We start from the raw sequence: 12,333 nt of genomic DNA, 5'->3' as shown, positions 1-12,333 counted from the left end.
TTTTAGGCATTCTGACAGGTATGAAGTGATAGCTCACTGTCGTTTTGATTTGCATTCCCCTAATGATCAGTGATGTTGAGCATACTTTCATGTGTCTATTGGTCATCTGCATTTCTTCTTTGGAAAAATATCTATTCATGTTTTCTGCCCATTTTTAAATTGGAGTACTCATTTTTGGGATGTTAAGTGTATAAGTTCTTTATATATACTGGACACTAACCCTTTATTGGATATGTCATTTGCAAATATCTTATCCCATTGTATAGGTTGTCTTTTAGTTTTATTGTTTTTTTTGCTGTGCAGATGCTTTTTACTTTCATGAAGTCCCAGTAGTTTGCTTTTGTTTCCTTGTCTTAGGAGACATATCTAGTAAGAAGTTGCTAAGGCCCATGTCAAAGATGTTACTGCCTATGCTCTCTTCTTGGATCTTTATGGTTTCAGGTCTCACATTTAGGTTTAATCCATTTTGAATTTATTTTTGTATGCTGTAATAAAGGGTACAGTTTCATTCTTTTGCATGTTGCTGTCCAGTTTTCCCAGCACCATTTGTTGAAGATATTGTCTTTTTCCCATTGAGTATTCTTCCCTGCTTTGTGAAAGATTAATTGACCATTCTTTGCTTTTTCAAGGTTGCTTTGGCTATTTGGGTCTTTTGTGGTCCCATACAAATTTTAGGATAGTTCCGTGAAAAATGCTGTTGGCATCATGATAGAAACTGTATTAAATGTGTAGATTGCTCTGGGTAGTACAGACATTTTAACAGTATTTGTTCTTCCAGTCCATGGGCATAGAATGTCTTTCCATTTCTTTGTGTCATGTTCAGTTTCTTTCATCAGTGTTTTATAGTTTTCAGAGTACAGATCTTTCACCTCTTTGGTTAGATTTAATCCTAGATATATCTTATTGGTTTTGGTACAACTATAAATGGGGTTGATTCCTTAATTCCTCTTTCTGCAGCTTCGTTATTGTGTATAGAAATGCAACATATTTCTGTATGTTGATTTTGTATCCTGTGACTTTACTGATTTTGTTTATTAGTTTTAGCAGGTTTGGTTTTTTTTGTTGTTGATTTTTGGGGGGTTTTCTACATATAGTATCATATCATCAGCAAATAGTGAAAATTTTTCTTCTTTCTTGCCAATTTTTTGTCTTTTTGTTGTCTGATTGCTGTGGCTAGGACTTCCAGTACTATGTTAGGTAACAGTGGTGAGAGTGGACATCCTTGTCATGTTCCTGACTCTAGAGGAAAAGCTCTCAGTTTTTCCCCACTGAAGCTAATATTAGCTGGGGGGGGGGGTTCATATATGGTCTTTATTATGTTGAGATATGTTCCCTCTAAGCCTACTTTATTGAAGGTTTTTATCATGAATGGATGTTGTACTTTTTCAAATTTTCTGCTCTATTAAAATGATCATATGGTTCTTATTCCTTCTTTTTATTAATGTGATATATCCTGTTGATTGATTTGTGAAAATTGAACCACATTTGCAACCCAGGAATAAATCCCACTTGATCGTGGTGAATGAGTTTTTTAATGTATTGTCAGATTCAGTTTGCTAGTATTTTGTTGATAATTTTTGCATCCATGTTCATCAGGGATGTTGGCATGCAAGTTCTTTTTCTTTGTGGTGTCTTTATCTGACTTTAGTGTCAGGGTAATGCTGGCCTCATAGACTTACTTTGGAAGTTTTGAAGAATAGGCATTAACTCTTCTTTAAATGTTCGGTAGAATTCACCAATGAAGCCATTGGACTTTTGTTTGCTCGAAGTTTTGTTGTTGTTGTTTTTTTTTTTTTTTTGATTACTGATTCAATTTCTTTGCTGGTTATCAGTCTATTCAAGTTTTCAATTTCTTCCTGTTTCAGTTTTGGTAGGTTATATGTTTCTAGGAATTTATCTATTTCTTCCAGGTTGTACCATTTGTTGGAATATAGCTTTTCATACTATTCTCTTATAATTGTTTGTATTTCTCTGCTGTTTGTTGTTATTTCTCCTCTGTAATTTGTGATTATATTTATTTGGGTCCTTTCTCTTTTCTTTTTGATAAGTCTGGCTAGAGGTTTATCAATTTTATTAATTTTTTCAAAGAGCAAACTCCTGGCTTCATTGGTCTGTTCTATTGTTCTTTAGTTTCTATATTATTTATTTCTGCTCTATCTTTATGATTCCTTCCTTCTGCTGGTTTTAGTCTTCATTTGTTGTTCTTTTTCTAGCTCCTTTAGATGTAAGGTTAGATTGTGAGTTTGAGATTTTTCTTACTTCTTGAGGTAGGCATGTATTGCTATGTACGTCCCTCTTAGTATCATTTTTGCTGCATCCCAAAGGTTTCTGACCATTGTGTTTTCATGTGTTTTTAAATTTCTTCTTTGATTTCCTGGTTGACCCACTTATTGTTTAGTAGCATGTTGTTTTACTTCCATGTATTTGTGGTCTTTCCAAATTTTTTCTTGTGACTTCTAGTTTCATAGCATTGTGGTGAGGAAAAAGCCTGGTATGATTTCAGCCTTTTTGTATTTGCTGACGCCTGTTTGTGACCTAATATGTGATCTGTTCTGGAGAATGTTTCATGTGTACTTGAAAAGAATGTGTATTCTGCTGTTTTAGGTTAGAGTGTTCTAAATATATATGTTAAATCCAACTGCTTCAGAGTGTCATTCAAGGCCTCGGTTTCCTGGCACTTCAGAAAGTATCTCTGATAAATGCTGCATTCACTCTGCTGTTGTGTTTTGGCTGATCTATCCTTCAGGTGAATTGTCTGCAGAGGCTCTCCTTACCTGCAGGGCACAGTTTGGTCCCTGGCCTGAATGTGATGAGTTTTAACTAGATGTGCTCTGGTCTGCTTGTGAAATGAGACCTTCCACCAACTCCACCAGAACTGAGGCCCCACAGAGCACTCTGGTTGGGAGATGTGGTGTGGGCACGGGTTTGTGCTGGTCTTCTGGGGGAGGGGCCCACCATACTGAGACTGAGGCAAGTTTTATTGAGAAAAACAGTCCCACCAGAGCACAAGGGGGTGGGTCTTGGTTTAAGCAAATTATGTAGCCAGTGTCTATGCTGTGCTGCTTCCCACAGATAGCTCTGGGTTTATGCTGAGGGGCAGGGGAGGGAAATGATACCAGCCAACTCCTTTGTTCCTGGTGAGGTATCCCCAGAAATGCTGCCTCTCAGGGATGTGCTCTGAGAAGAGTGAATAATCTCCCCACTGTGTACCCCAGGCATTCTTCAGATAACTGTTTCCACAGCGTCTGCCCTCAAGTTTTTTTGCCAGCCTTCTCTTCAGGAGCAGTGCAGTGCCCTCCAGGCTCTATCCAAGCCAAGCCTGCCACTGACCTTTAAAACTCCAGGCTTTAAGCCACAGTGGTTGCAAGAACTCACAAAAGTCAGACCCTCTTGTTTTACAAGCCAATGACTTTAGGGAAATATTCTCCATGTACATTCCCCTGTGTATTCCTTTCTCTCTCACCCTTCTTGGAGACCATGGCTCCCTCCTCTCTGCAGCACCTGTGATCCATTTATCCCCTAAACCACATTTCCACACTCTCTACCTTCTTCAGTGTGGCTCCTTCTGTCTTTTTAGTTATGGAGTTTGTTCTGTCAGTCTTCAGGTCAATTTCTGGAGTATTTAGGATGATTTGATAATTATCTGGTTGTGTTTGTGGGACAAGACTGACCTATGGTCCTCCTATTCCACCACTATCTTCCTCTAGTCTCTCATTTGTATTCTGACCCATTTTTGGGTCAGAATGATAAAACAAATGATACTTGTTTTATCATTCTCTCTCTCCCTCTATCCCATGTTTTATATTATGTGCATATATGCATATTTCTTTTCTGATTCATTTGAGAGTAAGTTCAAAAACTTCATATCCATTTGTTCCCATATACTTTAGAGTGTATTTTCCAAAAGCAAGGATACATTCTTAAATAACCATAGTATAGGTATCAAATTCATAAGATTAAGAATTAATGCAATACTATTATCTAACTTGTGACCCACATTTAAATATCATCAATTTTTCATGAATCTCCTTTTAATTGTTTTTCTCAGTTCAGGGTCTAATCCAGAATCATATGTACTTTTAGTTGTCTTGCTTATTTGTTCTTTAATCTGTAACAGTTACTTATCCCCCCACCCCACCCCTTTTTTTTTTGGTCTTTCTTTGGGCAAGTTTGAACACACACATGCTGATTATTTTGAAGAATTGCCCTTCATTTTGCTTTGTCTGATATTTGCTCTTTTTTAGATTCAGGTTACACATTTTAGCAGATATATTATACATGCAATTTTGTGTCTCTCTCAGTGTGTCATAGCAAGAGATACATGATATTGATTCATCCCAGTATTGATATATTGATGATATTAGCTTTGAATCACTTGTTAAATTGCTGGCCTTCCCTATAAGATTACTATTTTCCTTTGTAATTAATGTAATTTATAAAGATATACTAAGTAATTTATGGTTGAAATGATGTAACTACTCTTTTATCAGATTTTTCACCTGCTTATTTTAGCATCCATTACTGATTTTTCTAACTCCATTACTTCTATAACTATTAGGTAGAATTCCACTCTAAGGGAGACTTTCCTCTTCTTCATTTATTTATACGTTCATTCATTTATTTATACCACTCTACGGACCCGTGAATTCTTGTTTTATTCATTAGATTACAATCCATTCGTTGCTATCATTCTTTATTTTGAGGCTCAAATTGTCCCAGATTTGATCAATGCAAGCCCCTACAAGCTGGCTCCTGTGTCCTTTTAACATGCCTTGTGGTTCCTAGAACATCCATCACTTTCTGGTTCAAGTTATTCTTTTGTACTGTCTTTTAAAGGGCTGTGTCAGACTTTCTCTAGTTACCCTAGATGTACTTTCTCTTTATTGCTCTCTTGTCTCAGTTTACCACTTGTGGATACTTTGAAAACACACTGTACTACCTGGACTAGTCTTTCTCTCAGTGACTGAAGTTAAACATGTTCCTAGTTCCCTGGATCATGTGAAATGGCAGGCTAGTTCCAAAATCAAGTCCTCTCTGTTCTGCATGTGCTCTAAAAATGTGAATGTCAGCATTTTGGACAGTGCTTTAAATTTCTAATTTGCATCCTTGCCTCTATAACCTCCCCTTGTGGCAGATGTAGTGCTACGTGGCTCAGAATATATTTCTTATGAGTTAATTAAAAGGCCTGTAGAACAAAGGTTCTGTACTTTCACCAACAATATGAGTAATGCAAATACAAATGATAACAGCAGGTTCAGAGCATATCATGTGAAAATGGAGTGCCAAGGAGAGGGTCCTAAGAACTTCTACATACCACTGACTGATTCAGTGGGAACGAGTAAAGTATATCTTGATACTTGACACCTGTTACTTAATTGCTGCGACTTTAGAAGTCATTCACCATCTCTGATTTTTAGTTTTTTCATCTGCAAACAATGGAAAATGTGACACTTGTACTTCCGAATTTGAAGTTCTTAATAGAATGCAACTGTAAAGATAAATAATGTGTTGCTAAAATACATACTCAGTTTATTGAGTTCATTTTGATATTTACTTTGTCAAGTTAAATGCACTACATAAACATGTGTAGGGCTGTCTAGAAAAAAATGTAGAACTAAGTGGCAAGTCCATCAGCTATCGTGATATTGACAAAGCTGCATAGATTTTTTATATGACAAAGGGGGTCACTATACTGATACATAGTCTGTGCAATATAGCATAGGTATTTAGTATGAAACTATGTCAGCAACTCTTCAAGCATTCAGACCCTAGTGCTTTCAAGACTGGGGCCAGAAGAGAAACTCAGTATCACTATTCCCCCTGATAATTATTCTGCCTCCTTACTAATCATCTAGATGTAATGTTTCCACCATGAGAGGAATTGATTGGCATTGTTTTTCATAGGTCAATGAGAAGAAAACTTACTGAGTAGAATTTGATCCCAGATGCCTCAGAGACTGCCGCCATCCACCTTCTCTAGGTTACATGTTACCTTTATAGTTCACTTTGGCCAGGATGAAAGGGGTAGTTTTACTGAGTCACTGTGGCAGGGCATGTAACCTAGGAAGAAATAAACTTCTTAAGTTCACTTTCCTTAAGGGAAATGGAGCATAAATGGAGCACCATGGGGTGTGAAAAACACTAGGGTATTGCTCCATATTGGTTCATAAGCACAGAAAAATGTTTCCCAGAAGACAAACAGACAAAATCCACTATCCTGCCAAGTACCTTGGCTCTGATTTGTGCCTTATTTTAATGATATACTCTCTTACAACTTCCTCCTTGAAACTGAAATAGCTTTGCTTTTGGATATTGTGCCATCATGTTAATTGATTATGATATGTTGATAACATAGCAATGAGAAGATCCATAACAAATGAATTGTACCATGCCTGATAAATATTTACTGCTGGTGTAACCAACTATCTCACTGCATGCCATATAGCAGATGCTCAATAGATGCTGGATTCTTTTATCTCCTTGAACACATCTAGTTTTACATATGTGCTTTGCCTAGGATAATGTTTTCCAAATTCTAGAAAAATAAAATCAACAGAATCAATTTTATCATGATATAGTATGGCTTTTCTGAACTGATCATGTTATGTGAATTAAGAGTCAGAATTCTGAAAATTATTTTCCACAGCCAACTACTTAGTGCAAAGTGCACCTAAAGGTGTGTTCAAGGATTCATGTTATCTGACCTCAATTCTAAATGACAAAAGTAAAACTCAACTGTAATTTGTTTGCTACATATTATAAGCTAATGAGAACAATGACCCAAAAAAGTATCTAAGGCAAGCACTGTGCCAATAGCAATAAATTCCAAGACAACATGCCTCCCCATAACTAGACCAGTCTCAAGCCATAGAGCCATACATTAACTATGTAAGCTAATAAGCTATTCAAACATTTTTTTTAACCTCAAACATCACGAATCTCTCGTTTTTCCCCTCTTCTAAGAATACATTCCAAAATAGAGTGCCTTCAATAAGAAATCTCACATTTGTTTATATGTTACCAGAACATATTTTGATACATATTTAGTTATTAAATTACTTACATTTATTACAGTATATGAATGATATAAAGTAATAATATTCACAGTTTTGAAATGTCAAATAAAACATTTCCCACAAATATACCTGCTTCTTAGGCATACAATCTTAAACTTTATTACCTTCTCTCATAAGTCAAAATAAACATGTACAAAAGTGCTAAAGTCTTCATATATAAAGTCTTGATATATAAGGGAATGTTATAAAAATGTTATAAAAATATAATGAATGATTTGTCAACATTATACTGAGAACTCTTTACTAATGCTGCTACAGAGAGCTAAATCTTTTTCATAATCTGTAGGTCAAATCCCATAATAGTTAAAGTCAAAACAATGTATCAAAGTGAAATTAAAGGGAAGTTCAGTCAGTTTTATTTTCCTTATAATCAGGACTTTATAACATAGAAAGTGAAATAACATCTTATGAAAGGAGAATCAAATTATACTTTTGTTTTATTAGCAGCCCTGTTTTAAGATTTCACATCTTACAGCTAATTCACTGCAACTGATTTTTATGCAAAAAATATCTATTTTTAGATCCTCCCATTAAGCTACATTGAAACATCATACTGGGGAAATGATTATTAAAATATGATATATATGTATAATTTTTCAAGTATAACCTAAATTTGCTAATTTTGATATAGTTGCTAATGGTAACTAATGTGTTTTGTCTGTGTTTACCATTCTGCCATTTAAATGAAGAAAGCATATGCTTTTCTCATTAGGAAAGTTGGCATGAATATAATTTAAATGGCCTTACCCAAGGCTTTTTAGTTGGAAAGGGTAAATATCTTTAGGCAGTCTCTGGATTAAAATAAAAAAACCAGCTCCCCCAAATGCCTCAAAGCTGGATCAGTGGCAAGTCAGTCTTGATGAGCTTTTGTAAAGCCGGGCTTTTATTCTTGGCAACAGGAAGAAGGCCTTACTGGACTTATCTTTTTCATTTAAAAATACAAACAACAAGGCTATAGCAAACAAAGCCATTTCCAGTAAGCACTGACATGATTTAATAATTGAGGGCTAAACACTATAAAATTAAACTATTTTTTCCTATTCCCTCCACAAAATATAATTGAGCTTTTAGGCTTAACATTGACAAAACAGATCCATGAAATACATAAAATTCCTGACAATAAATTGTACATCAGAGATAAGAAAAACACATTCTACTTAGGGGCCAAGATGATTCATGAGTAATGGACATTTGGGACTTGCAATACCTTTGAATCACCTGGTTAAGGATGCATAATCTCTTGATGGTGTCTTTGCTTCTGTCTTGCCTTTGCACACAAGTCTATTATTCACATAGAAGCTAGAGAAATCCTTTTAAAACAAAAATCAGTGCATATCTATCCCCTGCTCAGGGATTTTCCATGAGTTATTTTCTCTTTGTGGGACACTCTTCCAGAGATATCAGTATGGTGGACCATTTCATGCCATTTAGGTCTCTGCTTAGATGTCACCTCCTCAAAAAGTTCCCTAAATGCCCTAAGAGCAAATGTTACTCTGGCTTACTCTGCTTTATTTTTCTTAACACTTTCCAGAAACAGATACTTAAGTATTCATTTGTTTATCTGTAATGTAACATACATAGTCACCACTGTATCTCCAACACCCAGAACAGGGTCTAGCACATTCTGGATAATGAAAAATATTTGTTGAATAAATGAAGGAATAGATACTCAAAATAGACCAGTCCAAGAACATTAAACTCACTAAGAGGGTGCATTGAACAAAGGAGGCGTAGCTACACAATAGTCAAGACTTGGCAGGAGCCAAAGAAATGATCTAAACCATTTCTAAAGTTGAAGTGGGCAAGTGAATGTTTCAGTTTGGGGAGACAATTAGAGAATATTTACAGTTTATTAGAGCAATCCAAATTACTAAGGAAATGAGAAAATCTGCAACTGTTCCTTTCCCCAGTCATCTTTTTTTGTAAGATTTTTTTTAAAGCATAAGTATATGAAAACTAGACTATTTCACAGAAATAACTTTGCAAAGGTTTTGCTGTATATATAGTCTCCTTCTTGCCATTTCTGAAACAGTCTTCATCTTTATGGCAGAAGTAAATTTGAGATCAGTGAGTCTTTTCTTTTAAAGTTCACTTGCATTTTGACCATGATCTCTTAAGGCAAAAAAAAAAAAAAAAAGCTTTCTCCAGTGCCAATTTTTTTTTTTTTAATCTCATGTCATAATTACACAGTGATCTCCTTAAGTAAAGGAGCTGTTTCATTCTTCTCTGTATATCCTCTTATTGTAGCACACTCCCTCATATAGAAACTGTGGTCAAGAAATATGAGCTTTTGATGTTGTTGGATGAATGATTCAAGACTTAGGTGCAAGGCATGTACGTTAGCAGTTCCTGGGTTGGAAGAGGAGAGATAAGGAGAATCTTGCAAAAGAACTTCTTACCAATTCACTCTAGGACAATGGAGACTAAATGATCCAAAGATCTTTGACTCTAGAAGTGTAGTAAGGTGGGCAAGTCAAAGTTGAAGAAAATTCATTAAATTCAGGTACTTCTTGTAGATCAATATTAATGCCTGCAAAACTGGATGCTGCAGTCTCGAGTACCAGGTTCATTTTTTTCAAGGAAGCCAAAGGAAACTTTCCCATATAAAGAATATAAATTGTACAGAGTAATGAGAAATAAAGCTAGAACCAGGAAAGTTATAAATAGTCCAGGTCTAGGGACAAGGCAGTCCTATGTTTAGAAGAAATGAGAGATTCAGGACAGGCTTGACATCAGTGAGACAGTGAATGGTAGAAAGATGATTCAATTACTGTAAAATGGTGTAAGGGTCTTAAGTAGACAGTGGTCCAGACTGCTTCAAAGGTCTGTGTGCGTAATAGGTTCAGCCACAACTCAGAAGATAGTAGCTGTTGGAACTACAGGGTAGGAAGAACACAGTGAAAGTGTGGACTATGAGTCTCATAACTCTAGTCACTTGCATCTGATATTCCATTAATGGGCAGCAGACAAGGATACTTAGAAAAGAGTTTAGATCTGAGTATAAAGACCAAGCAACAAGATCTGGAAACATAGGCTGGGGGTTGGGAAAATTTTCTATTAAAAAACAATGCAAATTGGGTGCCTGGGTGGTTCATTCAGTTGAGTGTAGACCCTTCCTTTCCCCTCAGGTCATGATCTCATGGGCCTTGAGATTGAGCCCCCTGTTGGGCTCTGTGCTCAGACTGGAGTCTGCTTGAGATTCTCTCCCTTTGCTCCCCCTCCCCCACCGCTTGTGCTCTCTTGCTCTCTCTCTCTCAAATAAATAAATAAAAATCTTAAAAAACAATTCAGGACTTCCTCTTTTCCGGCTGGAACCATGGAGGGTGCAGAAGAGAAGAAAAAGAAGGTTCCTGCTGTGCCAGAAACCCTTAAGAAGAAGCGAAGGAATTTCGCAGAGTTGAAGATCAAGCGTCTGAGGAAGAAGTTTGCTCAGAAGATGCTTCGAAAGGCAAGAAGGAAGCTCATCTATGAAAAAGCTAAGCATTACCACAAGGAATATAGGCAGATGTACAGAACTGAGATTCGAATGGCAAGGATGGCAAGAAAAGCTGGCAACTTCTACGTACCTGCGGAACCCAAATTGGCATTTGTCATCAGGATCAGAGGTATCAATGGTGTGAGCCCAAAGGTTCGAAAGGTGTTGCAGCTTCCTCGCCTTCGCCAGATCTTCAATGGCACCTTTGTTAAGCTCAACAAGGCTTCAGTTAACATGCTAAGGATTGTGGAACCTTATATAGCATGGGGGTACCCAAATCTGAAGTCAGTGAATGAATTGATCTACAAGCGTGGTTATGGCAAAATCAACAAGAAGCGAATTGCCCTGACAGATAACACATTGATTGCCCGATCTCTTGGTAAATATGGCATCATCTGCATGGAGGATCTGATTCACGAGATCTATACTGTTGGAAAACGTTTCAAAGAAGCAAACAACTTTTTATGGCCCTTCAAATTATCTTCTCCGCGAGGGGGAATGAAGAAAAAGACCACCCATTTTGTAGAAGGTGGAGATGCTGGTAACAGGGAAGACCAGATCAATAGGCTTATTAGAAGGATGAACTAAGGTATCTGCCATGATTATTTTTGTAATCTGGCCAGTTAATAAATGACTACTCTCATGGAAATGTTCTGTTGTCTTGGTGACTTTTTGCTAGCCTGACTGCTGTCCCTTAACTATTAAAGCAAATCTTGGTGTGTGATAAAAGTCATCAGCCTTTGCGTGCAAAACTAGGGTCTAGTTTGTATCTTGGTGGAAAACATTCCTTGGGTTTATTAAAGACTCTTCTGTACAAAGAATATATCTTAATTTTTCACTTTTGAATTGTGCCACTGAGTTAGCCAAGATGGGTCTGTTCTAAGAAAACCTATTTCATAGGCCTTTGCATGATTTACAAATAAAAATACTGTTGCTGAAAGAAAAAAAAAAAAGAAAAAAGAGAAAAAAAAGGAAAAAAAGGAAAAAAAAAAGAAAAATAAGAAAAAAAAAAACAATTCAAATCTTGGTTAAACTATAGAGCAGAGCCACCCAATAGACCTTTCACAATGGTGTCTTCATGGCCACTAGCCATGTGATTATTGAGTATTGAATTGTGGCTAGTGTGACTGAGAAGTGAACTTTTAATTTAATTGTAATTTTAATTTAAATGACCATGTGTAGCTAGTGGCTGCCATATTGGACAGCATCAGGTCTAGGGTTTAACTGACAGCATGGAGACTCAGAAAGCAGTGGCAGACCACTGATGAGGTAGAAATAGAGATAAAGCATTACAGGATTGCTTAGAAGTTTTAATTTTCAGCAATACATATGTGTTTATTCACATTAGTCCTATTTCATATCTAGATTGTTCTAGGAACTTGGAAGGAACTAAGCCTTTAGGGACATCATTGTATCATTGGCTTTTTGGAGGTCTGGGGAAAGGAGAGGCTTCGATACACTTAATTGTGAACTCCTTGAAGTCAGAAACTGGTTTTGCTGCTGTTGTTTTTTTACTGCTATATTCACAGCCCCTAGGAAGTAGGCACTTAATAGATAATTTGCTTCAATAATGAATAAAATAGCATAGTGTCTGATATTCCCTGCATCAATGAATTTGTGGAGATGGATTCTGGGAATCATGGAGGCTTTCTGTTGGCTCTGTAAAAAAAAACTTAAATGACAAAAAACAGGCATCAATTTCCCCTTTGGATAAATTTATTCCTGGTTATTATGGCATCTTAATATTATTATTACTAGCAAGAAAGAATAATCATTGATATT

The 12,333-nt window shown here is 36.3% G+C and overlaps 1 pseudogene; it reads left to right on the top strand.

The window, feature by feature from the left end:
- The first annotated feature begins 10,388 nt into the window (after window positions 1-10,388).
- Window positions 10,389-11,450, top strand: LOC114205976 (large ribosomal subunit protein uL30 pseudogene; annotated as a pseudogene).
- Window positions 11,451-12,333: the final 883 nt, after the last annotated feature.

The sequence above is a fragment of the Eumetopias jubatus genome, unplaced genomic scaffold, assembly GCF_037043125.1.
Source record: "Eumetopias jubatus isolate StellerSeaLion01/CBP00866 unplaced genomic scaffold, mEumJub1_p1.0 scaffold_9, whole genome shotgun sequence".
Classification (NCBI taxonomy): domain Eukaryota; kingdom Metazoa; phylum Chordata; class Mammalia; order Carnivora; family Otariidae; genus Eumetopias; species Eumetopias jubatus.
Note: the sequence above shows the minus strand (reverse complement) of the source record. Positions and strands in the feature narration are given on the sequence as shown.